At 45.2% G+C, this 26,412-nt stretch overlaps 1 long non-coding RNA gene across 1 annotated transcript; it reads right to left on the bottom strand.

Moving 5' to 3' along the window:
* Nucleotides 1-7,981: 7,981 nt before the first annotated feature.
* Nucleotides 7,982-16,369, bottom strand: LOC146866430 (uncharacterized). Its single transcript, XR_014976804.1, has 3 exons — nucleotides 16,272-16,369; nucleotides 16,046-16,184; nucleotides 7,982-8,870 (listed from the first exon to the last, which is right to left on the bottom strand). It is a non-coding gene; the product is annotated as an uncharacterized LOC146866430 (long non-coding RNA).
* Between the last annotated feature and the right edge of the window lie 10,043 nt (nucleotides 16,370-26,412).

Here is a 26,412-nt window from a genome sequence, read left to right as displayed (position 1 = left end):
CAATCATAATGTACAGTCTTAGTCTGTACATGTTTAATGTTTGTATTCAATGCACCTTTGGAAAGAACTAGCAGCGTCAATATTTGCTTTGAGCCAGGAATCAGCAGGAATCAGTAGTGTCTATGTGCTCGTTAGTTGCCACCAAGTAGCTTTGATGACCCCCTTGTTTTGCCTCTTCCGTATTGTGTGATTATCAGAGGTGCAACTGAAAGGTAACAGCAGTCACTAATTAGCTGCAAACTAGATCCAAATATTCTCCGGTTGTAGAGAAATATATAGTTTAGTCCATACCCAAGAGACCTTTTGCTTGTGGCCTGTCACGAGTCGTGTGGGTGCCATACAAATTCAGCCATGACTAACAGTTTTCAAGGTGTTATGCTTTAGAGTATTTCTGTGTCCAGCATTGTTTACGAAAGTGCTTTTTTTGTACCCCCCCCACCTTGAAGTTCTAGATAATTCTGCTGATTTTTTAACTATGTAGTGCACTAGGCCCTGATGTTCATACCCCAGTGCACGTGCTCTGACTCCTCAAAGTTGCATAGAATTGGCTTATTGCCGATTGGCTTATTTAATTTACCTATACGTCCCTAGTTGTCAGTACAAGAGGTACCCAGGGCTAGCAAGCTAAAAGTTACTAATAGACTGCAGCACTTAATTGTGCCCCCACCACAGTGACCAAGGTGAAAATGGGACTCAGAACCTATCACTGCAACCTAGTCGAGCAGCTCCCAAACTTTCTACTCGACCTGGCAAAATAAACCTTCTTGCCAAGTCAAAACCTTCTTTTTAATATTATTAAGTCACCTCTAGGGAAGGGCTTGGTGGCCCACAAGCCAAGGTAGTCCAATATTAAAAAGAAAGGCATGTTCCCTTCATTTTCGACATGCCCGGTCAATAAAACTTGAAATTACCATTTTCACTTTAGTAAGGCCAGTGGCCCCAATGGCTAACATGGAGTTACACTAACCACCGCACTAAGTGCTTACTTCGATTTGAGATCACTAAAGATATTACTCCATGGTATCAAATCAATTGTTACATTAAACCAGACTCCTCGCTAAGATCAAATTTAAGGTAACTTTTAATAAGAAGGTGGCTTTAGAAAGTCACCACTTTGTAGTCTAAAACCTTTTGGTACCCCTTCCTGACTACTGATGGAGCGTTGGTCACCAGCTCAGGTTACACACACACATACCTAATACTCACCTGGGCCCATAACATTCACACAGTTAAGCTAGTAAACCCCGCTGACATCAATTTTGAGTTTTATCTGTAATTTGTTATTCACTTTTACCAAGTCTTACCAACTTGATCGCCTTAGTAATTCCTTTACTCAATGAATCAGGTTGCTGAGATAGTTTAAGGTAGAAAATGACGTTTAACTTTAAACTTGAAATAACCACACCTTTGTGAACTGACCTCGCCTGGTGGTTGTTTCTCCTGGACCCTTCTGCAGCTCTGCACGCCACGCCACACCACGCCGGACCCGCTGCGCGGGTCACGCTTCGTTGAGGGAACCTGCAAGTGGGGGTCCCGGACTTTGTGCTGTCATCTGGAGGTCTGCTGGGGCTTGCTGAGGGACAGTAGCAGGGCTGCGAGCGGAGCTGCAGGGACTCTGTTTCCCAGGAGTCCCTGCCTGGCCAACCTGCTACACCTGGCCCGCTCTCCCTGCTTGCCAAGCCCCCCGCGCACTCAGTGGGATTGAAGCTCCTCTTTTCCTCTGGCCGGCGGGAACCTTTGTGAACTGACCTCGCCTGGTGGTTGTTTCTCCTGGACCCTTCTGCAGCTCTGCACGCCATGCCACACCTTGCCGGACCCGCTGCGCGGGTCCCGCTTCGTTGAGGGAACCTGCAAGTGGGGGTCCCGGACTTTGTGCTGTCATCTGGAGGTCTGCTTGGGCTTGCTGAGGGACAGTAGCAGGGCTGCGAGCGGAGCTGCAGGGACTCCGTTTCCCAGGAGTCCCTGCCTGGCCAACCTGCTACACCTGGCCCGCTCTCCCTGCTTGCCACGCCCCCCGCGCACTCAGTGGGATTTAAGCTCCTCTTTTCCTCTGGCCGGCGGGAACCTTTGTGAACTGACCTCGCCTGGTGGTTGTTTCTCCTGGATCCTTCTGCAGCTCTGCACGCCACGCCACACCTCGCCGGAGCCGCTGCGCGGGTCCCGCTTCATTGAGGGAACCTGCAAGTGGGGGTCCCGGACTTTGTGCTGTCATCTTGAGGTCTGCCGGGGCTTGCTGAGGGACAGTAGCAGGGACTCCGTTTCCCAGGAGTCCCTGCCTGGCCAACCTGCTACACCTGGCCCGCTCTCCCTGCTTGCCACGCCCCCGTGTGTGTTTAGCAGTACCAGTCAGCCGCTGCGCGGGAGCGTCCCGGGAGAAGCCCGCGACAAGGGCGGGACCGTCTGTGGCCGTCCGGGGCTGGCCAAGGCTGGGCTGGGCCTCCCCCCTGACATCATTGTTTGCTTTTGTAGGTACAGAGGGGCATATTATTATTGTTAACATCTGCCCTCTTGTGTAACTCGTGTTAATGTCTACCCGTTCAGGGAGGAGCTTGAGAGGGGGGGGGCGGGGGAGCCTGTCGTATCATAGGCACTATGGACCAGTTCATAACACGGGTAGCTACTGTCATAGAGAAGGAAATTGAAATGACAGAGCGGCGCCTTTCCCATGAACACCTTCCGTCCAAAAGGTCCTCACTGGGCTCCTTGGCGCTTGTTCCCTCGCCTGTATGCAACCCCGGCCCCCTGTTAACTATCTCCCCCCCACTAGAGCATTCACGGGTTGCATCTCTGAGGGCTAGTGTAGATAGGCTGGAGAGCCTGGCTGCCATATCCATATCTACTCCTACTGATGGTATCAGTTCCGACTTACGGCCCTGCGAGTTTACTATCCCTACACCCTGCCCTATTACTCTTATTACTCGAAACAGTATCTCCGAGCCACCTGACTTGCCTCCGTCGGCCTCTAAGAGTTCAGCTCATACCAAAAGGAAAAGGATTGCTAGCCCAAGGAAAGGCAGCTTTCCAAAACTCTATAAGAGACCGAGGAAGTAGGGTATCAGGGCAGGTGGAACTAAAGCAGGGGTGGGTGAGGGGCTGGGCACGAAAAACCCCGGGAGGGGTAAGGGGGAGAGCATTCTGGCAATATAGTGGAGAAAATATGTGTAGATCTAACATCAGACTGCCTTGTAGCTCCATCTAATGATCCTCTTACAATTGTACAAATAGAGGAACTAATGATGTCACTGCTGTCCCCGGTTGTAGAGAGAGTTAAAGGGTTGGAAGAGAGGCTGGATAGGTTTGAGCAGGCAACTCTGGACAATTTTTTTTCTCTAAAATCCCTCATTAAATTGCATTCCAGAATTAGGGAGGATGGACAGGAAGGGAAAACTGGCGCCCGGGTGATTCCCGCATCCCCACAGGCCACTCCTACTGCTTCTAATACGGCACGTACTGTAAATGTGATGGCAGTGGCAAATGCCCCTGCTGTCCATGTTGCGGTTCCTTTAGGTAGTGCTAGTAAAGCAGGGCTGGCTGCTCCAGTTGTCTTAGCACAACTGAATGTACCCAAGCCTCGTAATGCCCCGGTCAAGAAGCCTACTCGGGCTGAGTTACCCGGTAGGAAGGGTCCTGTAAAACCGAAGGGAACTGCGAATGGCAATGGCGCTGAACAAGCCCTTCCGAGTAGAAATAGTATTAATCTCCCAAAAGCGTCCCAGCTAGAAGCACCGCCCCCCAAAGCGGCCCTAAAAATTCCACCTGTGAATTTGCCCCCAGAGTGCCACCCGTATGTCGTCATACTCACAAACGTACCCTGTCTGAAGGATGATCACTATGAATCCCATCAGGCACTAAAAAACAAAACCCTGCACTGGTTAAAGATTAACAGACCTCTACCTAGGGATCTAGATGGGCTGATCCTAGGAGTGAGAAGGGTAGGGTGGGTAGGTTATGGACATAAGCACCTAGATGGAGACTGTGTGGTGGTAAATTTCAAAGACAGCAGGGTCGCCCAAACGATCTGCAACCAGAAGCATGGTACTGGTGGAGCTGGCATCGGTGTGGTAGATTTAACCTATTTCTACCCAAGGCCTGTAGCAAACTATAATGGTACTCATTTAAGTGGGGGTTGGAGTAACAATTTTTCTTACTTTGAGAACCCTTTCTCCCCCCCATTCTACCAACCAGTAGCCTGGCCTGGATATCATGGGAGGTTGCCTGGATATTGAACCGATACCTGTTCTGGGGTGGCCACCGGGTTCCTAAGTCTAGGTTACGCCCCTGAGTCATACGAGTTGGGTAAAAGTAATACCATCCCTCCTTCACCACCAGATGAAGCCACCCACCTAGCGCAGGTTATTGACCTGCCGGTAGGGGGCCAATGTGGGGGCAGTGGACTAGGGCTAATAGATCAGACGGAGGGGACACCTAGCCCCGAGCCTCGCGGGGAGCCGGCTGTGGCGGATCCAGACCTTAGGATTTTGAGCTGGAACGTTGCGGGCATCTCGAGGAAGCTGGGCCTACCTGACTGGAATGCTCTTGTGGAGGGTTACTCTATTTGCATTTTCCAAGAAACATGGTGTAGGGAGCCCTGCCACAAGGAAGATTATTCATCTTATTTTGTTCCCGCTGTAGCCCCCTCTTCAGGGAAGGGACGCCCCTCGGGAGGTCTTCTCATATGGGTTGCTGTCTCACTTGATTGTCAGGTGGTTCAGCATCGCATCAACTCACCCGATCTTCTTAACATCTCAATAAAGGGTGCACGGGGTGGCCTGATTTTGGACATCTTTAATATCTATGCTAGAGGCACGAAGGGCGGTTTACAATCTCCCATAATAGCTCTATTAGAAGGCTCGCTTAGGCAGCGTCCCAACAAATCTCGCGTCCTGGTGGCGGGAGACCTGAATTGTACGTTTGAGCCCTTGGGCCTGGACGATATATTGGGTATTGATGAGGAGGACTCCAGGAGAGGGATTCCTGCCCTAGCCTTGCCCCCCATTAGGAGGTGGACCCAAGTGGCGGTACAGATTAATTCCCTAAACTTGGAACTTGACCTTAGGGCTGTCAATGGGAGGACAAAGTCTGACTCAGCAGGAGCCCATACCTATAACAGGCCGAACCACATGTCAAGAATAGATTATATTCTTCTTGACGCCAGTTCATGGAGTATCCTGAGGGATATGGAGGTTGTACCGACAACTGAGAGTGATCACAATCTCCTCTCACTTGCCCTCTCTCCCCAGTGGCTTAATGATCAGGGGGGAACTCTATCCCGTATAGCACCAAACACCCACGAAGTTTACCCATCTAACTGCGGCAGACGATTGAAGTGGGCTAAGCTCACTATGGCAGAAGAGAAAGTGGCAGCTATAGGGGTGCTCCTAGCTGCAGCACAGTGTAAGCTGGACTCGCTGACCCATTTGCCTGAGAAAGTCACTATGACTTTTTGCAACTTAACCAGGGCCCTGAGCAATCTCTTCATCGTCCCAAGCATGGCTCCCCGCGCTGGTAATAGGAAGAAGCCGCCTAAAGTGCAGGGATGGTTTACCAAAAAATGCAGGGAAAAGAAAAAAGTATTGGTAGGTGCTGTTAAAGCTAAATCTCAAGCTGCAATTAGGCTTGCAAGGAAAGACTACTCCCAGACTATAAAAGTAGCAAAAAGAGAGTGGGAGGAAAAGTTCTGGGCGGACCTTCTGGAGGCAAGTTTGGGCAGGGATGCTAGGGGATTTTGGAGTCTGGTAAGATCTAGGACAGGCCTGTCGGCACTTTGCTGACGTGCAACATCCCAGCCCAGAACTGGTTCAACCATTTCCTGTCCCTCTATACTCCTCCTGAGGAGATTTTTATTGACTCCTTTCCTCTGGCCGACTACACACGGGTCAGTGAGGGTGATGCTTTTATCGCCAGAGAAGTGGAGGTCGTAATCAAGTCCCTGGTACCCCTAAAAGCTGCTGGGCCTGATGGGATACCCAGTGATTTGCTACCTGCCAAGCCTAAGGAATGGGGGAAGCTGGTTTCTACCCTACTCAACGCTATTTTGGGGGGGCCCCTGTACCTGAATCATGGATGGGGGCGGAGGTTGTCCCTATATTTAAGAAGGGATGTCGAGACAACCCCGCCAACTATCGGCCCATAAGCCTTATTGACTCATCCCGAAAGGTGGTAGGGAAGTTGATTCTGGGGAGGGTGCTCCAATGGCTGGATGACAACAACATTCTGTCAGATCTTCAGGCTGGATTCCGCTCTGGAACTGGGACCACTGAGCAGGCCTTTACATTGGCCCTCTTGTACTGGAAGGTGGTTGTGCTGGGCAAGGGCAGTCTTTATTTGGCCTTTATTGACCTTAAGACTGCCTTTGACCTGGTACCTAGGGAGGAACTGTGGAGGGTCTTGCAGGGCCTGGGGTTGCCCCCTTATATCCTATCGCTCCTGATGAAATTACACGCAGGCAACTATGCGCAGGTGCGATGGGGTATGAATGGGGAGAAAACTGACAGGATTCCAGTGAGGAGGGGTGTCCGCCAGGGATGTGTGCTAGCTCCCACCCTATTCTCCCTTTATGTGAATGGGGTGGTTGAGTATCTGCTAAAAGAACCCGCAGACGCACCTTCCCTGGCGGGCAAACGGATTCCAACACTGCTCTTTGCAGAGGATACCCTCCTCATTTCAAAGACCCCCCAGGGCCTTCAAAAACTTTTAAACCGCTTCCAGGAGTTTTGTTCCCTTAGGGGGTTGGTGATCAATGTCGACAAGACCAAATTCTTGATCATGAATCCTCCTAAGAAACTCGGTTCCTTTAGAAAGGGTATCAGAGTTTGACTACCTGGGAATCCGCCTTAGCGATTCACTGAACTGGACCCCGCACATCCATAAGATGCTCCTCACCCACAAAAGGGTGGGTGGTGTTTTGCTTAGGAAACAACGTTCTTCCACAATTAAACCTATCGCCCCAGTTGTGGAGATTTATAAAATCTGAGGGGCTAGCGCTGCTTTATACGGGGCGGAGTTGTGGGGTACATGTAACCTGGAAGTACTAGAATAATCTGAGAGCAAATTTCTGAAAGACCTGATGGCTCTCCCTTTGAGCACGCCCACAGTTCCTGTGCTGCTGGATCTCGGCTGCAGATCGATTGCAGACCAAGCACGACTTCGTCCCTTGCTCCTGTGTGCCCGGTTGTGGAGGGTGCCCGAATTATCCTCTTACTCTGAGGCACTGTCCGAGGTTATGGCAATGGGGGGCTGGCATAGGATCAAATGGTTAAGGGACGTTAAATGCCTCTTAGGGGAGCTGGGTCTTGGTGAAGCTAGGGCCACTCGATCTGCCCCACCTAAAGCCACGATAAAAAAATTGTATTGGGAATGGGTCTCCTATAAGCTCACTATCGATCCACGTCATTGCAATTCCACCGCAGCCTTTTTGAGGATTAAAGACGCGGTGGCCTATGAACCATATCTCGACATGATTCGCATTCCCTTTGACCGGGCCTTGTACTTCAAGTTTAGAGTGGGGACTTTACCTGTAGGCGACCTAACAGCCCGGTAGAAATCATCCCTCCAGTCCTCCCCCTTCTGTGCCCTTTGTCCCACGCGGGTCGAGACAGTGGCACATATTCTTTTTGAATGCCCAGATTATTGTACACCTAGGAGGCGCTGGCTCAAACCACTGTGTAGACTTTTAGGTACTTGCCAGCATATTGTGGCCTTACGCATCTTATTGTCCGACACATACACCTTGGTGGTTTGTGGGGTGTCAAAATTTCTAAAGTGGTCTTGGTTGATTCGTGTAAAACGGCTGTCAGTCTCAATTTGATTCTATTTTTAACTGTATTTTATTGGATCATGTCACTGTTTTTATTTTCTCTTTTGTAGATATTGTAATAACTGTGACTATTTTTACTTGTTGTAAAGCTTTTATGATATTCATATATCGAAATAAAGCCTATCAATCAATCAATCAAAATAACCACAAACTCAAAGGTTTTGTGAGTCAGAATCAATTACAGTTTAAACACATTCTTCCAAGAGGCAAATTAAAGTCAAATATAGCAAGGTCATAGTAATGATCAATGGAAACGGTACCTCTAAAAAGGAAAAAGAGAGCAGGTACAAAGACAGGTTTCGCAGAATTATATTTAGTTAAGGTGATAGATGAACTCAACTCCTCGAAGATGGGCCAGATAGAATCTACCAAGACAGGATGTAGACGGAGGATCGGGCAGATTCAGATCTGGCGACCTCTTCTAAAGTGCAACACCAGCGTCACACCCCTCTCTGGCACTACTCTCCTTGAGTGTCCCTCTTCCGAAATCCCCTTAAATTATCGATCAGTATCTCGTTTTCTCGAGCAGAGTTTTTTGCAGCAGCAAGGTCTGACACAGCATCTCGGACAGAATCTGTAGCAGCATACGTGTTGGGTCAGTGACGAGTCAGAATGACGGATCTGACAAGTCTGACTATAGTCTCTAGCTAACTTACCTCAATTATACTATTCTGTATTCCTGTACCACCCCCAAAAGTTTCAATATTCATGTTTTCCCCTATTCTGATTGGTCAGGGCGAGGAGCTGGTTCATCACACCATACTAAAAGTAATATTTTCTGTTTGGGCCATTGTTCTATGTTTCTGCCCCTTAATTAACTTTCCCAAAGCTTTATTCCCACCCGTATTTCACATTAATAATCAATACAAGTTATACATTTTATTCAAAATCGTTGCTTGTCCAGGTCAATAGTTTTCTTTCCCAGGCGTCTTCGTCCAATGTGGCCTTGGCTGTAATTCAAGTGTGCCATCATAGTTTCCGACAAGTTTCTCTGCGCATGCGTGTGGATCAGGTTGGGTAAAGATTTCAGTCAGCCTCCGAGGCTCAATATGAACTAATAATAAAGTCAGAAAAAGACACGTTAGAATGCGACACTAAATGATTTCACTGTATACCACTTATATCTACTCTATCCCATTTACTTATTTTAATCTTTTCGCATTAGTGCTTAGTAGAACTTATAGGTTTCGTTTAAGCGATAGCATGTGCATTATCCTGTGAGTTTCAAGCGGCCGTTTTTAAAGCTATTGCGCAGCTGCAAAGTTTTTCCCCCCAAGAACAGAAGGCGTCATACTACGTAGGTGCAGTAGACACATGCGCAGTGAAGTTCCCGCGTTTTTGGCGGCCATCTTAAGACACTTGGGTTACTTGTTAGTTATACACATAGAAAAGTTTCCCCTAGATACAGTATGTTTGGATGCAATGCAATATTAGTATTTACAAGACTTGTTGGTTACGTGGTTACATGTTATTTGAGAGAATTGCATACAAGCAAGTCTCTTGAATACGAAACCTTGCTCCATCACTAACAGCAGCTCTTGTTCCCTGAGACAACAGGCTTCCCCCCTCCTAGCAAGCGCGAAGCGCTACAAGGCCCAGTGAACTAAGAGAACTATTGGTGGAAGGAGGTGTGCCCCTTCAGCAAGATGACTACCGTGCAGTGGCCACAGATGGTCCAGCTTCAAAGAGGCTACTGCCTCAGTGAAGCAAATGCCTGTCACACCTTATCCTGAATTCTCCTTTGTGAAGGTAGACAGGCTGGTATCTCCTCCAGAGGGGGAAAACCCGTTGTGATCCGTTTTTCCGGGAAATGTCTCTTAATGCTGGGTACACCATAGGGGTTTGCCCAGAGCTCCACACAGGAAAAAAAGACCTAAGCCATCTTGGATTCAAGAAGAGAAGAGTACTCTGGGTTTGTTTTTTGGCTAAACCCCTAGGAAGTGAAGTAAACTGGGAAGAGTTGCCCCATGGGAACTGCTGCTTCATTAGCTAATGAGTCCTTCCCGCCCATAAACATGAGATGGCATAAAAGTCACACCTTTGCCACACATTCCTCATTCAGTAATGGAGTGGAAAGAAGACAGAAGAAGGACTGCTCTGCTGCTCCCTGGGCCGAGAAAAGAGAGTTGCACCAAAGGCTGGATTGCATCTGCTGCACTCTAGTGGCTCACAAAGAGGACTGTGTCTGCTGGACCCACTTGTGGAAAAGGACTCCACTTGTGCAACAACAGAAGAAGTGACTCCAAGGGCTAGGTGGCTAGCCCTCTGTTCAGCATCCAGCCTACAAAAGCTGAAAAAGCCTGCATCCTCGAGGGCCCAGCAGTCCAGGAACTTCTGCTCGCCACCGAAGTGCATCCTGAGAGACCAAGTATTAACCATAATGAAGTGCTCCCAACATCGACAGAGCGAACTCTGGGCCCCGGACAAGATTTATTTACCTGCAAGTAACCGCCGAGACTGCTGTAACTGGGAGACCAGTTAACCAGTGGTGATTGGACCTGCACTGGTGCCTCAGGGGAGATCAAGTCCTAAGGGCAGAGATGACCCTTGGCATTTGTGGAACCAAAGGTGGAGAAGACGTACTGCTTTTTGAGCATCCTGCTTCAGGGCTACTTCTTTCCTGGACTCCTTTAAGAGATCAAAATAAGGTGAGGAGCCAGAGACTGTCAGACCTGACAGGTAACTGTCTCTCTGGACCCAAGTGGTCCATGTGGCCTGCACCCAATCATTTGTGGTCTGTCAAAGAAAGTTTTATTGGCCATTCTGGCCAGTTGGCTCAGACCTGCTTGCCACTTGCAGCAATTTATTGCGTCATAATGATTGAACTTCAGTGATTTCCCTTAACTTTTAAAAATCATATCTTCTCTTTCCCACAATAGAATTTTTATAAATTGGTATCAGTTTTTTATTGTGTTGTGTTTCTTAATTGTTGACTGTTTTGGTACTTATTAATACTTCACATGTGTTCCTTTGATTAAGCCTGATAGCTCTGTGCCAAAGCTCCCCAGTACTGAGCTAAGGGTTTTATTAAAGAACCTAACTGGCCCTTGTGGAGGCTATGACTTTATTATATGGTGAGGTCTTACAAACACAACACATAATAATCCACTTTCCTATACATGGGTCCTTGTGAATGTACACTAGACTCTGTCGTAGTCCAATGCTGAAGTTACTGAGCTTATGAATTCCTGGTAATTGCCATTGGCTATTGCCCTTTTATCCCTCCCTCCTTCCCCATCTGTCACTCATTTGCTTTCCAGACTTGGATCTTCGGTCTAGTTTTTCAGGATTCAGCATGGTAAAATAAATGAATGTGTCCATCTGTAAAGCAACTGGTTCTCATGTAAAGCGCTCTGTTATCTTCAGGTCTAGTTTGTGCTATATAAAACTCGCCCAAAAAAAAACAGGAATGTGAAACGGATTATCAGCTTGCCCTGAACTGCATCCTCAGGGCAGCAGTGATTGTGGCAGACACTGGAAGGCCAAAATTACTATTTTAACTCCAGTCCTAGAATATTTGGGGAAATAGCAACTTTACCCCAAAAATCCCAGGAGGCTTATTTAGTATTCCAACTCCAGTCCTGGAATATTTTATGGAAAGTTATACATTCCGCAAGTATTTTTAGGAATGGTTTAAATGTAGTAATTTTGAATGGAAGAAAGCTGCCCTGAGGATGCAGCTCCAGGCAAAAAACTAAGGGGCATATTTATAAGAAAGTCATGCTGCGCAGCAAGTCACCTTGTGACAGGGAAAGGACAGGAATGTGCTGTATTTAAAGAATACGGCACATTCCTGCCATTCTCCCTGCCCTTGCACCATTTTGACTGCCTAGTGCCAACACAGGCACCCTTGAACCATTGTACAAGGGAGTCTGCATTGTAAGGAGGATTGGTTTTGTACAGGAAGGAGTACTTTCCTGCACAAAAACAATCCCTTGTTGCATTTTCCTCCTTCTATGTGTGCTACAGGAAGCAGCACACATAGACAGAGAAAGTAATGAGAAGAAATAAAGATATTTCTCCTCGTTAAGCCTCACCTAGGAAGGTGTATCATTCTGGTGCATTTTCAGTTGTACCACTTTTGGTAAATCTGGGAATGTGTCAAAATCCATGGATGTCGGTTGAAAACACACACGCAACACCCATGGAACACCTTCCTCTGGCAGAGTAATGCACTGTAGCGATTTGTACTGCCTTGCCTTACTCTAAATTTATGAAGCCACTCAGGGCCGGGCTACATAAATCGCATTTTGGGCTTGTGTTGCACATGCATCATGTTGCGTGGTGCAAGCGTGATGCAACACCATTCATAAATATGCTCCTAAGGATACTGATAAGCGTATGACTCAGCTCTTCAACCGTCCTTCATCTTTATCGGTGGGTAGGAGAGCATATGGAGTGTGTAAATAATTAAGCACTGTCACATAATCTCCACAGTACACTTGAAGGAAGTAAAATTGTTAATGCTTTCATCAAGGTACAGAAGCTTATGCAAGGTGCTCTATTGTGATGCTCAGCTGAGGTTGGCTTGAGTTTCAAGCTCTGACATAAATGAGAAGACATTGTAATTGCAAAAAAATACATTCACTGTATGCCCACTATGAAAAAACTGGGAGTTTGGCCAATACTTTGAGCCTGCCCTTACAAGTGTGATGTCAACCGTGCAGGCCTCACCTTTGCCAGTTTGTTCTCTGGAGTTCAACAGTAGTACAATTTTCAATAATTCAGTGATGCGTTTGATAACTCAATTCAAAGTCACCTCAGCTCCTGTCCGACTGCCTGACATGTACGTATGTGTCGGTATTTATATGTGTGAAGCGCTAACCTAGTTTGCGTAGCAGCGGAGCAATGCATGGGCATCCATAGGGGATTGCCCCCCCTGGAGCACCCCTCCTTGCCCCCCCTGCGGACACCCATGCTTTTAGGGACGCCTTTTGTCTGTAATTCCGGAGCCCTGCAGGGAGCAGAGCAGTTCCCTGGGAGCAGAGCAGTTCCCTGCCAGAGGCCTCAACTCCCTGATGGGGTGCCTTGCACGCCTCCTCGCAGCCCCTCCCATCCATTGTCATTCTGTCTGTGGCTGATTATCACATACAGAAGGACAATGGCTACAACATATCATAACATATCCCTCTGTACCCCACACCTCGCGCTCACTGCCACATATCCCTCTGTATCACACTCCTCACACTCACTGCCTGATCGCTCACTTTACCTTGCCATTCATCTTCTACGTGTTCTCTCCCCTTCCACTTGTTCTACCTCTGTTCACCCCCTTACTTCTTTTAGTACCGTACTCCTTTCTCAATACCTCTACTTCTTTTCCTCTTCAGTAACATCTCTCTGACACATCTCTGCACTCCCTTTATATCAACGCACCCCTCTACCTCACCTGCCTACCTCAGTCTCTATTATTCCCTCTTCCTCAGCTGTCTCTGACACACCTCACCCTCTCTCTACCTGGCCCTCTCACGTTCTACGACTGCGTTATTCTCCCCTCTCCATCTTTGATTTACCCGTCTCTGCTCCTGAATCTTTTTCTTCTACACCTCACTCCTTTGTCTACCCTTCACCCTTCGCTACCCTTCTGTTTGCCTCACTACGGTCTTAACCCGACTCACCTTTCAGTGCCTCTCCCCTCTTCCCATTTCGCCTCCCTCCCTCACAGCGCTCTCCTAGCATGCATCTGTTTCCCTCACCACCATGCCTGCCTCTACCCCTCCTTACCAGCCGCGGCCCGTGGAGGGAGTTCCGTGGGGCGGTAATGCGGGGCGGGGGAGGGGCAGTGCGCATTTTGCGATGCAGCGTGCACTACGAAATTCGTTTTATTGATTTCATTGTTTACTTACCTGCAATTATCCATATTCCGGTTTTTAGAACCCCCCACCCTGTCCCTCCCCCGCCCCGCCTTACCGCCCCACGGAACTCCCTCCACGGGCCGCGGCTGCTCCTTACCTTTCTAACCAGCCTAACTTTCTACCTTTCTGTTATTCCTTGTTGTGAACCTTTCATTTCACGCCTCCGGTTGTGTTACCTACACATTCAATTTGAGTAGGTCATTGCTGTGCTCCCAACCCGACATCGAGACCCAGTCTCCTAGCCTCTCAACATGCCCAGATATAACAAGCATTGGCATAGCCAATAGGTCTCGCCTTTGGGACCTGCTGCATAACTAAATACTTATAAGGTCCCAAAGGAGAGACATATTGGCTACGCCAATGCTTGTTTTTCTCAGCTTGGCCTGAGCATTACCCGATCCTGATTGTCTGCCATTTTAGCCCCGCCCCTATTGATTAACATTAGCCACGCCCCTTTCATTTGCCAGGTTAGCCCCCCCCCCGCGGAAAAAGTTCTGCGGACGCCCATGGAGCAATGGAGGAGAAAATAATGAACGATTCTTGTTTGTTTTCATATTCAAGTGTAAAGGAGGTAGACAATTAGACGCAGAGTTGGGTTGGCCACTCTGCCCTTTCTCCTGGGGGCTGCATAGTAGGGGCCGGTTTCAGAGCTGATGGGCTGCCATCACCCAGTCATGCGCCGATGACCCCATTCTAGTCACAGCGTCTGGCAGTTTGGGGCTAGTTTGAACATTTTTGTCAGGGCTGATCTTGGTTTACATTTCGGCCCTGATTGGAAAGGTGTATCAGGGGCTGAGACTAGGGACTGATGAGCTGATAATATTGATGAAGAGATAACTGAAATAGTGAATTTTCAGTTCATACTCTGAAGGGCAGGAATGTGATGTTAGGTCATGTTATGCTATGTTTTGCTGTTCTGCTATGTTCTGTTATGTTCTGTTATGTTGTGTTATGCTATGTTATGCTGCGATGCTATGTTCTGTTATGTTGTGTTATCCTATGTTATGTCATGTTATGCTATATGTTATGCTATATTCTGTCATTTTATGCTATGTTCTGTTATCCTATGTTATGTTATGTTATGTCGTGTTATGCTATGCTATGTTGTGTTATGTTATCATATGTTATGCTATGTTATGCTATATTCTGTTATGTATTTTTTTTTTTACGGAGTTTTATATAGCGCTTACTTGACCCGTAGCTATCGGGTATCAGAGCGCTTTACACGACCAGTAGCGTTACATGAGGACACATCACATTAATTTTTGTTAGGCAGGGTGAGATTAAGTGATTTGCCCAGAATCACAGGATGTTGCGCATCTTTGCCAAGACTCGAGCAAAGACTCGGATCCGGTTCCCCAGATTCGAGGTCGACTGCCCTAACCATTAGGCCAACTCCTCTACCTAATGTTGTGTTATGTTTTGTTATCCTATGTTACGCTATGATCTGTTATGTTGTGTTATCCTATGTTATGTTGTGTTATCCTATGTTATGTTGTGTTATGCTAAATTATGTTAGGTTAGGTTATGCTTTGAGTGCTGAGGGGAAGGGAAAGTGTGACCAGACTAGAGGAAAGGGGGATCTCGATAAAGGAAAGGAATGTGTTGGATTGAGCGGTCCTATCTAAAACACTGGTATGTGGCCGAGCGGAGCAATCGCGCACTCCATGTAACTGGCCTTAGGAGTATGAACAGCATGTGAAAGGGCAGGGGAGGGAGGCAGCAGGGCAGTCAAGTAACCCGGACTCACCAGCCCCCCATGCGGTAAAACCCCCAGGAGACCATGGGTTAGGGGTTGGTTTCTCACATGGGCGTGCTGCCCACCCAGCTGTGAAAGCAGAAATCAAAAGAAGAAAATGCAAGGAAACCCTTCCTCTGTGACTGGATGATCTATTGCTAATGCCAGTGATCCGTGGCTAAAGGCCACCAGAAAGACACGTGCATTACTAACATCATTTGCCATCTGCTACAAACACATTTTGCATCCCGATTGAAAACGACACCATTTAAAATGTACCAATCAAGCTACCTCTACCATTGTGTTAAAGTGATGTCACTTTGAGTTATTTCTAAGCTAAATTGCCCTTACTTTGTCTTTGGTATGTTGTTCTCCTCACATTTCAATGCGTGGTACGTGCATTTTTGTTGTTTTATTGTTTAGCTCTCACCTAGTCAGGAGTCAGCTTCTGAGCGCTAATAAAAACAAAACGTCAGCACACACCTTTATTTGAAAATCTCTAATTTTGAACTAAAAAAACATAACAGGATGAAAGAAGTTGATGAAAAATCTGCACTTATGATCTCTGGCACACGTTTTAAAAGAACCACAAATAAAGCAATTTTGTTATCAACAATTGGTAGACATTGCATTTACCTTAAGTATAGATGAGAGGTACAAGAGATGGTATACGATGGTACTGGCATTTAATATATCACTGTTCGTCTCAGAGGAGGACACATGCTGAATATCAGACCGTTATGTGGTTTGTAAAAACTCTGTTGAGCCAATGTGCCTTGGAGAAAGATTAAGAAGGATTAATGTGCTTTAGAAATTTAGTGCTCCCTGGGTACCATGACTTGCTGTGGGTACTGTGACATACCCTAAAGCAGTAGTTTTAACCAATGATTTCTGTGGACACCCAATGAATCACTGGTGGAAGACGAGGATCCTCTCCTACGAAATATCTTGGATTCCAACTGCAAAAGAACACACAAAAATACAGAAAGAAGTATACACCAAACAAATAGAAACATTCTGAAAAAATTTGCATAGCTCACAAGCAAAAAAAATACATTTTACAGCTAGATAAGTTAGAGCGTTTTAAAAGTTTAGCTTTGTTTTGGAAGGAAGTAGGATTATGCCATACCTTAGCACATGACGTTGTCTTTTGTGCTGCTAATGAATGCTCTCGTTTTGTGCGCACATACCCACTTCTGTTTTAATTGAGGACACCAATCATCCACACTAGATTCAGTTTACTATACTTGCCCTGCTCGCAGGAAGCAAGATAGGTATAGCAACTTCATTTTTAGCATCCCGTTTTCAACTCATTCATATTTACAGAGCGTTATGAAACTTTCAATTTACCTTTGTTCAGATATATTTCATTGATCTGCTAATCATATTTCATTTTCTAAACTGTTGCAGACCCCCTGGTATACGGATCACAAGTTAAGAACTACGGACATAAAGGGTTGTCATATTTTGATAGTGCTCCATCAAAACTGGCAGCAAAACCTATGACCTTTTCAGCCAATATTTTTGAAAGTTATGTAATATAATGTACCATTTGGTTCTGTTTTTTTGCAAAATGTTTCATTGGGAGAATCCCCACTCAACTCCCCGGGAAGAAGCAGGCTCCCTCGAAACACTCACTGCTCATTGCAACGCGGGGCTAGTATACAGTGACCAGATTTAAAAAACCATTATTCCACAAACATAAACGTAGGACTACAATTTTGCATTGGCTGAGGGGCCCAGAATAAATTAATTGGCAGCTCTCACATAGATAGAGACACTATATGGAAATAAATGCAACTTTTACACACGCTGTCATCTGTGTTAATTAACTTCCTTTTTGCCTATGGCTTTGTGGTGAGGACACTGGAGACACTCAGTATATAGGATAAACTGAGTTTATTCACAGCCTGCCAGGCACTTGGCTTCCCTCCTGTCAGCACTAGGCAAACTGGCACAAATGGAATCCACATACCCCGAAACTCTAAAATGACTTAGCTATACAACATACAGAGAAGGAACAATGAAATAAAGAGAAGAGAAAATAATAAAAATCAGAAACAGGAAATATAAAGAAAACTTAATAACAAACTGTAATAAGAATTAAAACAATTTTACAATACACAAGGAAAAAATACAAGGAAGTAATTACCAATGTTTACATACATCCTTCAAATAAAAATATATAGTCATATATAGACATGATAACTGATATCCTTTAACAGGAACAGAGCACAACACATTCTGCTACAGATAATTTCTCAACGTAATCCTTTAAGTACACACGAGGCCTATGGCTACCATTTCCTCTCCATTCCCTTCTGTTTCCAATCATGTCAATGTCCTCCATCATCATAAACCCACTAATGCCACTGTTAATGTGGCTTGTGGGAAAATCTCACCACCTTTCTGGTATAATGCAACTATACTCTTGTTCCATGTGTCACCATTCTCAAGCACAACATCCCAATCATGAACTGTCCTAACCCTAAAGGGTCCCATATATTTCGACAAACCTATCTCCAATCGTCCTTTCTTCATCCTAACCCAATCTCCTACTTCTACTTTGTGTTTCCTCATCCTCATTGATGATTACTGTACCTCCCTGCATCAACAACTATGTGGGGATAATTTGGTACCGGGGATCCTTCCCCTCATACATTCAAACGGAGATATTTTGGTTGTTCCATTTTACGTAGAGCGATAAGCCCACACTAATTTATCAACAGTTCGCTCCACATCTTTGCCACTCTAGAGTCCCATCAAGACAGTACCTTTCACCAACCAGTTAGCAATCTCCACAAAACCATTACCTTGTGGTTTGTAAAGAGCAGTGCATTTGGGTTTGATGCAACATTTTGCTAAAAATTCCTTCATTTCAAGTGAGGTAAGTTGAGTGCCATTATCTGTAATAAGTATCAAGGGAAATCCTTCCTCACCAAACACCTTTTCTAACATCAGAATGGTATTTCTCATTGTCACCTCCCTCATGAATTAAACCACCAGCCCCTTAGAATGAACATTAATCATGACAAGAGCATATTTCACATCTCATTCATGGGCCCTATAAAATCCATGCAAAGATTGCACCAATTTTCCAGGACCCCCAATGTTTCCTCCTTCAGATTGTACCCTTGTCTGCAGTCTCTTCTGAATCTCTTTACAGTCTTGGCATCTCACTACCCAACTCGTGACATCTTCTTCCCTCCAAGGCCACCAAAATATTCTTGTGATCTTTTTTGTGTCAGAGTTTGACACAGATGCCCTTCATGAGCCAAAAATACTATCCATTTCCTAAAAACCTTGCAGCGGTACAAACTTGTCACTCCTAATGACAACCTCTTGATCACTTAAGCACAATTCTTTTAAAATCTTCAAATAGGGCCTTACACTAAAGGCAACTGTACTTTCTCTCCTACAATCAAGTTTTTAACCTCTGTTAACACTTCATCAACCTCCATTTCTTTCCTCCATTCCTCCTTGGTAAACGCCCCATCGATGTTTTTTCTCAAAATCAGTCAAACACACTACAGCCCCTTCAAGTTCCTTAATTACTATGGCTTCCTTGTCTATGTCTCTCCAGTCTAAAGATAGATGTCATATGCAATCCGCTTGTGTATTTTTCCATCTTGGAATATACCACATTAAAAAGTTCTTTCTTGATACCATCAAAAGTGTCCTGTTGTTCTCTTCCCCATTCAAAATGACATCCTTTCCCCAAAAGGTTTCGCACACATTCACTTTTTCAGCAAATTTGTTGACAAATTTTGAATAATATTCTAAGAGGCCCATGAAGGAGCACAATTGATCCTTGTCTCATGGAAAGAAGTCATGTTTACAGCTTTAAGAAGATCATCTTTTGGTCAGTCTCCTTCACCTGTAATAGTATTTCCTAGATATTCGACCTCCTGAATAAGAAATTTACATGTATCTTTTCTCAAGGTGAGAAAAGCCTGAGATGTTTTCCTCAAAACTTATTTGGAACACAATTATGTTCTTCCTCTGTCCTTCCATATACCAGAATGTTATCTTGGAAGTAGATGTCATTCTTTACTCCTCTGAAAACCCCTGACATCATACGCTGAAAATCACAAGCCGCTGATGAAAGGTCAAAAGGCAAACCGGTGAATTGAAAAGAACCCTTCATTGTTATAAATGCTGTAAGATGTTTTGATTTTTCATGCAAGCAAATCTGATGGTATGCATTCTTGAGATTTAATTCAGAGAGAAAAACATTTCCTCGTTCAATAACAAAATCATTTCATATATGTTTATCAATGGAAAGCCATCAGTGACTATCTCATGGTTCACACTCCTCAAATCCACACAGAAACGCAAATGACCATCTGCTTTTTACATGATAACAGCTGGTGACACCCAACTAGTATCTTTCACAGGTTCAATCATTCCTGTACGGGGCATATCATCCAAATCTTTTTTTACCTCACTTCTTATCACAACACACCCTCTTCTCACTTTGTTTCACAGGTGTAGCTCCCTTCCTGAGCACAATCTCATGCACATTACCTTTCAATTGGCCTATTTCTTTTCTGAACACCTGCTTGGCTTTATCAAGTATTTCCTCAATATTGATTTTACCCACCACCATCACTTGGTTGGGCGCCCTGGGGTATATGATTAAATGTAGATAATATTGGTGAATCCATCCCAGTACCGGAGGGCCATTTTCTGCCACATAACCTTTGCTCATTACCTCACATGACTCAAATTTTATGGATGCTGAAAAATTTCTAAAATGTCAATGATTTATCGTTGATACCTCATGGGATTGATATCTTTGGGAAACAGAGCATCATCAGGCCATTTTTCCCAAAGTAATGTTTTGGGAATGATGGTAAACATGGATCCTGAATCCGCCATCAATTCCATTTCCCTACCCTTGACCAGAAACAAAGCTACAGGTTGAGTTCTTCTGCCCACACAATCACTTCCGTTGTGCTCCGCACTCAAAATACGACCTTTATGATTTTCTTTGGAGACTTATCCCATTTCCGTCACTGCTACTCTCGACTTAGCACTCCCCTTATACACATGAGAGTAATGCACCTGTCATCTATGCTTCAAAAAAACACTCTTTATTAGTATCAAAACATGATTTGGAATCTCCTAAGTGAAAATTACTTCTACACCTAAAGCAACTGTTTTGAGGTGGTTTTTGAGAAACTGTTTTCTTCTGGATTTGTTTACATTTTTACCATAGTTGTTTAACACACCCACACTTTCCTGCTCCCCTTCTTTCTTGTGTATGGTGGACACACCAACCCTCCTTCAACTGAGTCTCTTTTACTCATTTCACAAATGTAAAAATCCGAATCTTCTGCTATTTTTGCAATCTGTATGGTATCCTTCAGAGAGGGATTTTTTGCTGCCGATAACCTTTCTTGGATTTTTTTACTTCTACATTGTATTGTTAGTCGGTGCCTTATTAGTTCACCAGTCATTTGTCAAAACTTGCAGTTTATTGATAATTCTCGTAATCTCAAACCAAAGTCAGCTATGCAATCAATCAATCAATATTAACTTTAGTTTGCATTAAAAGTGCATAAAAGTACATAAAATTCACTGTGAACTATTAATATATTACTAAAACACAATATGGTACCGATGACCACATTATATCAAATAAGACATCATTTAAATAAATTAATGTAAGAACTGTTACATAACTATTTAAAAAATAAAATATTATAAAATAATGAAAGGTTATAATGGTGCTGGTGTGCTCCTGTAAGGAATGCCAACCCTTGCCAATAGGGCTAATTAGCGTGTAATCTACGCATTTGGACATTGAAATATACCGTAGGAGCAGGGGGAAGATGAACATATATCCCCTTTTAGGACCCACACAATTAGGGCATCATTATCTGATGTCGATTGAATCATGGTCACTTTATATCTATAGTCATCTATGCATTCTTCCGGTTTCTGAGGGTCAATATATTATATCTTGTCATTGCTATATTAGTCTCTTTCGCAAGCCTATGCTCCGGTCGTATCTTTGCTTCTTTGCAAGCAACTTGTTTGGTATGATTCTCAGCATCTAAAACTTCTGGCACGTACTTGAATATGTTTTGATCCTCATTCTTTAACATACTCAAAAGTAGTGCTTTTTTCCTTTCCGCCCTAATATTTAGACCATCTAGGGCTAACAAATAGTTTGAATAAATATCTATCCAATCCTCCCACGATATTGGAGGTGAACCTTGATGTGCCAGGGAAACTGGGGGTGTTAGTATAGATTTTGCTGACATGTATATTTATATATATATTAACATATTTCGCCCTGAAATGAGGATGCACTCCACAGCAGGTGATTGTAAAAATCCTTTTTAATGAAAAGAACCTGGCATTCCATTCTTCTTTTATGCCTTCTGCCTGACGTGTTTCGTAGCATCCAGGCCACTTAATCATAGGCGGCGAACAGTGAAGGTCACAGCAATGTTTGCTCCCAGCATTCCCTCCAGTGGGTTATGTGAGCCTTCAATGTACAGTTTTTAAAAAAAAATCTGTTTTATTGGCATTTTGATTATATAAAGCGTTTCCACATTTTACCACATATTATACATTATTCACAATCAGATTGGTATTCAGAAGCATGAAATCTCTAACAACATATCTAATATTACAATCTATCGACATTGTTTCCTGTCTTTTTAATCAGTATATCTCTGTTCTTGCGGTAATTACACTTGCATGGTATCTTTGTGGTTTTATCTATGTTTTTCCATGTCATCTTCATTTTCCAGGTCTGATCAGAGTCCTTGGTGTGTAGCTTGTATTAAATATGATTGCTTTCCTTAGATTTTCAATCTAAGCCTAACAACTCTATAACAAACTATTTTAACTCTTCTCTGCTGTTCTTCCCTGTTTGGGGTCCCCCTTTTTACCACGATCGGTGTATGTTAGCTTCTATATCTTTTATCATTGATCTAATCAATCGAGAGCGGGGGAGGGGGGACACCTATGCACCCACTGTTTCTCCACTATTACCAAGTCCCGGGTCATGTCTCGTCTTGTATTAAATACGTTTCCCTTTATCTCCCTGGATTCTCGGTTGACTTTCTCTTATTGCACCCGGGGATGGATAGGGGAGTGCTCATTCTCATCTACGATTTTGGGACCTTCGCCATAGTTCCCTACCTTATTGGAATCTCTGGCTTCCCAGTTTCTAAATATTTTCGCCCAGGGTTCTGGTAGGGGTTTTCGCATTTTTGCCTTTTTGTTATCTTGTCTTCTCTTATCAGAGCCCTTTCCTCTGCCCCCTAGCCCACCCCGAGAGTTCTTATTCAAAGATGTCTACCGTAGAATTTCTCTTTGATTTCCATTTGTGGGCTATTTGTCTCTTTGGTAGTATTAAAGCTAGATCTACAAACCTATGTCCTAGCTTCCGAGCCTTCGGTCTGGGGTATAGCCCCATCAGGCACATCTCTGGATTACAGTCGAATTTGCAGGCCAAGAACTTGTTCAGCGTTTCAACTAGCTTTTGCCAGTACTCCCTGGCTCCCCTGCAGTCCCACATCATGTGTATCAAATTAGCGTCTACTTCGTCACACCGAGGGCACGCAGAATCAGTAATACCATATATGATGTTAATCCTATGAGGCGTGAGATAGGTCATGTGTAGTAAGTTGAACTGTATGAGTTTAAAATTCGATTTTCGGGACACCATGCCAATATGTTCTAGGGATTTTTCCCATTCTCTGTCCGAGTGGGGCCTACCAACTAGTCCCTCCCACTTTTCCTTTGTATGCGGCAGGTTTGCCGTCGTTAGTTCCATTATTGCCTTGTACAACCATTTCACTAGGTGTCTGGCCTTTCCCAGAGTTACCATAGCCTGCAATACTGAATTTGTGTATGGTTCATGCGTCCCTCTGCCTCAAATTCCAGCCATGTCTCTTCTAACTACATGGTAAATTAAAAATTGCCCCGGGCCTTGGTCATGATATTCTAGGAACTCTTGAAAGAGGTAGAATTTCCCCACCCTGATAACAATCTCCAATGGTGTATAGTCCGGCATCCTGTCCATACTCTCAACTCGCCTCATGTAGAGGACCCCCCCTCGCCTCCTCTGGGAAGGCCTGTTATGGGAAGGTCCGGCTCATACAGTGGTAGCTCCCTGGCTCGTTTCATGCTTCTGTCCCAACATTGCAGAGCTACATCCAGCAGTACTCTTTTATGTGCGATCTTGGATTTGGGTCTCAGCATTCTGAGTAGTAGTATTTCCTGAAGGGATTTAGCCCCCAGCGGCAGTGACTCTTGCCTTATCCCCTCCAACCATTGGGCCAACCACTGGAGGTGCGCTGCCAGATAGTACGCCTCAAAATCCGGGGCTCCCAGCCCCCCCATGGTCACGATTGTTGCAACACCCTTAATGACTCTCTGTGCCTTCCCCCATCCCATATCAGGTCTCTTGAAAGACTGTCCAGATCCCTGAACCATTTATTTGGAATCACCACCGGGAGGTTTACGAAATAATACAGTAATTTTGGCAACATTACCATTTTGGAAAGTGCCATTCTCGCCATCACTGACAACCTAAGCGATCGCCAGAATGTTACATTCATCTTCAATGTTCTGACTGCCCTCCCTAGGTTACACTCTAGTAGGTCTACTTTGCTATGGAATATCTGTATCCCTAGATATTTGATGGAGATTGGCTTCCATGCTAGTCCCTCTGGCAGATCTGGGGTCTAATCAGTGTGGAGCTCACTGGGAGGATCTGTGTCTTGCTTTTATTAATATTGGGTCCTGAAAGTTTGGAGAATTCTTCGATAATTTGGAACGCTGAATGTAGATCTGCCCTTCCATCTCTTAGATAAAGTAGGATGTCATCTGCCTATAGTGAGATCATATGCACTGAACCGTCTAGAGGATCCCATACCTCTCTCCTATTTGCCTTAAGTGTTCCACCAGAGGCTCCATAGCCAAGGCGAAGAGCAGTGGAGACAGTGGACATCCCTGCCTTGTACCCCTATATATGGGGTACGACTACAACACCAGTCCACCTGAACGTACCCTTGCTGTCGGGCTCGAGTAGAGCAGACTTACCTAATCAAGCCACTCGTCTCCCAGTCCCTGAGACTCCATCACTTTCAATAGGAAATCCCAACGGATGGAGTTGAAGGCCTTTTCTAGATCCATGGCTACTACCACCGCGTTAGGGAACCGTTCCCTGTCCGGGTGAAACAACACTTAGTAAAATCTCCTCAAGTTGTTTGAGATCGACCTAGTCGATATGAACCTATTCGGATCCCCATGCACTATTTCCCGCATGTGGGGCATTAACCTGGATGCCAAGACCTTACTTAATATTTTAAAATCTAGGTTCAACATCGCCAGTGGCCTAAAGACTGCCGTTCTCAGTGTATCTGACTTGGTTTTAGGTAGCGGGACCACTAGCTCTTCTCTGGTAGACCTTGGTAATTGCCCTCTCTGTAAGGAAGCTGCATATCATTTTTCCAATTGTGGGGCTAGGATAGTTGCATAGGTACAGTAGAATTCTGCCAGGAGACCGTCCAGTCCTGAGGTCTTCCCGCTGCCCATCTCTTTAATTGCTGCGCTATTCTCATGTGCCTTAATCTCTGCCCCTAGGTCCTTTTGAGCCTCTTGGTCTATCTGCCAGAGCTCCAACCCTCTCAGATGCATTGTTAAGTCAGTCTCCTGTATATCAGTAGGCTCCGCGTATAATGCTGCATAGTAATCTCTGAAAGAATCGCTGACTCGTTTGGGTGAGAAGAGTAGTTTTCCTCCTGCTGATAGTTGGGATGGGATCGGGGACCCCCCTGTCTCCAGTCGGATCAGCCAAGCCAATAAACTCCCTGTTGTTTTTCCCGGTAGGTGCTCAGGTCTAGGGCTCTCAACCTCACCCATGTTTCATTGTAAGTGCCTTTCAGTTCTGATATGGTCTTCTTGATCTCTGCGTCATGTTCTATAGTTCTGTAAGACGCCTGTATCTGTCTTTCTATTGTCTGGAGTTTGGTATTTATTTCTCTTCGGGCACCCACTGTCTGTCCCATGCATTTCCCCCTGATTACCACCGTAAAGGTGTCCCATTCTATCATTGTGGTGCTAGTGGTGTTCTGATTTGTGTCAAAGTATTGTGAGATCACAGGCAAAAGAAGTTGTCTAAAACTATTGTCTTCTAAGAGCCCCAGGTTTAGTCTCCACAGGGGGAAGGCCACTCTCTCTGGAGTGGGAGCAAATCGCAACAGGAGGGGGCTATGATCAGATAGCGATCTCCCCATTTATTCTGAGTCCTGCATAGTAGCCGCTAGTTGTAGAGAGCAAAGAAACATGTCTAGTCTGGTGTGGAGGTCGTATGTCGTAGTATGAGTATTCCCTATTTTGGCCATGATGTACCCGCCACATGTCCAGCAGCTTCCATTTCGACATCTAGCTACGCAGGCCCGTGGCTGTCGCAGCCGCCATCGTACCTTTCTAGCTGTCCATAGCTGGGTCTATTACACAGTTATATTCACTCCCCAGAATTACCTCACCTGCTACCAGCTCTGAAAGAGGGCCAGACAAGCGCTGGAAGAACTGCGTCTGATCCTGATTCATGCCATATATGCTTCCTATCATGATCTCTCTCCCTCTCAGTCTCCCTTTCAATAGGACATAACACCCCTCTTTGTCTATGATTGTATGTGTGGCATGGAAGGGAGTTCCAGGCTTAACCCAGATCAGTGCTCCTCGGGCGTATGCTGAGTAAGTTGTCGCAAATAGCTGACCTTGCCATCTGCGTTTGAACCTATTGGCTTCTTCTGTGGTCAGGTGAGTTTCCTGCAGCATTACTATCTGAGCCCCCCTTCGCCTAAGGTAGCTTAAAATGTTATATCTTTTGGCGGGAGAGCCCATGCCCCTAATATTCCATGAAAGCAACTTAACCTCATCTGCTCCTGTAATTTGTAGTACCCCATCACGCACCCCCTACTCCCCCACCCCTGTCTCAGTAGATGAGAAAAGGACCCCATTAAGGCAAA

The sequence above is a fragment of the Triturus cristatus genome, chromosome 2_1 (assembly GCF_964204655.1).
Source record: "Triturus cristatus chromosome 2_1, aTriCri1.1, whole genome shotgun sequence".
Classification (NCBI taxonomy): domain Eukaryota; kingdom Metazoa; phylum Chordata; class Amphibia; order Caudata; family Salamandridae; genus Triturus; species Triturus cristatus.
Note: the sequence above shows the minus strand (reverse complement) of the source record. Positions and strands in the feature narration are given on the sequence as shown.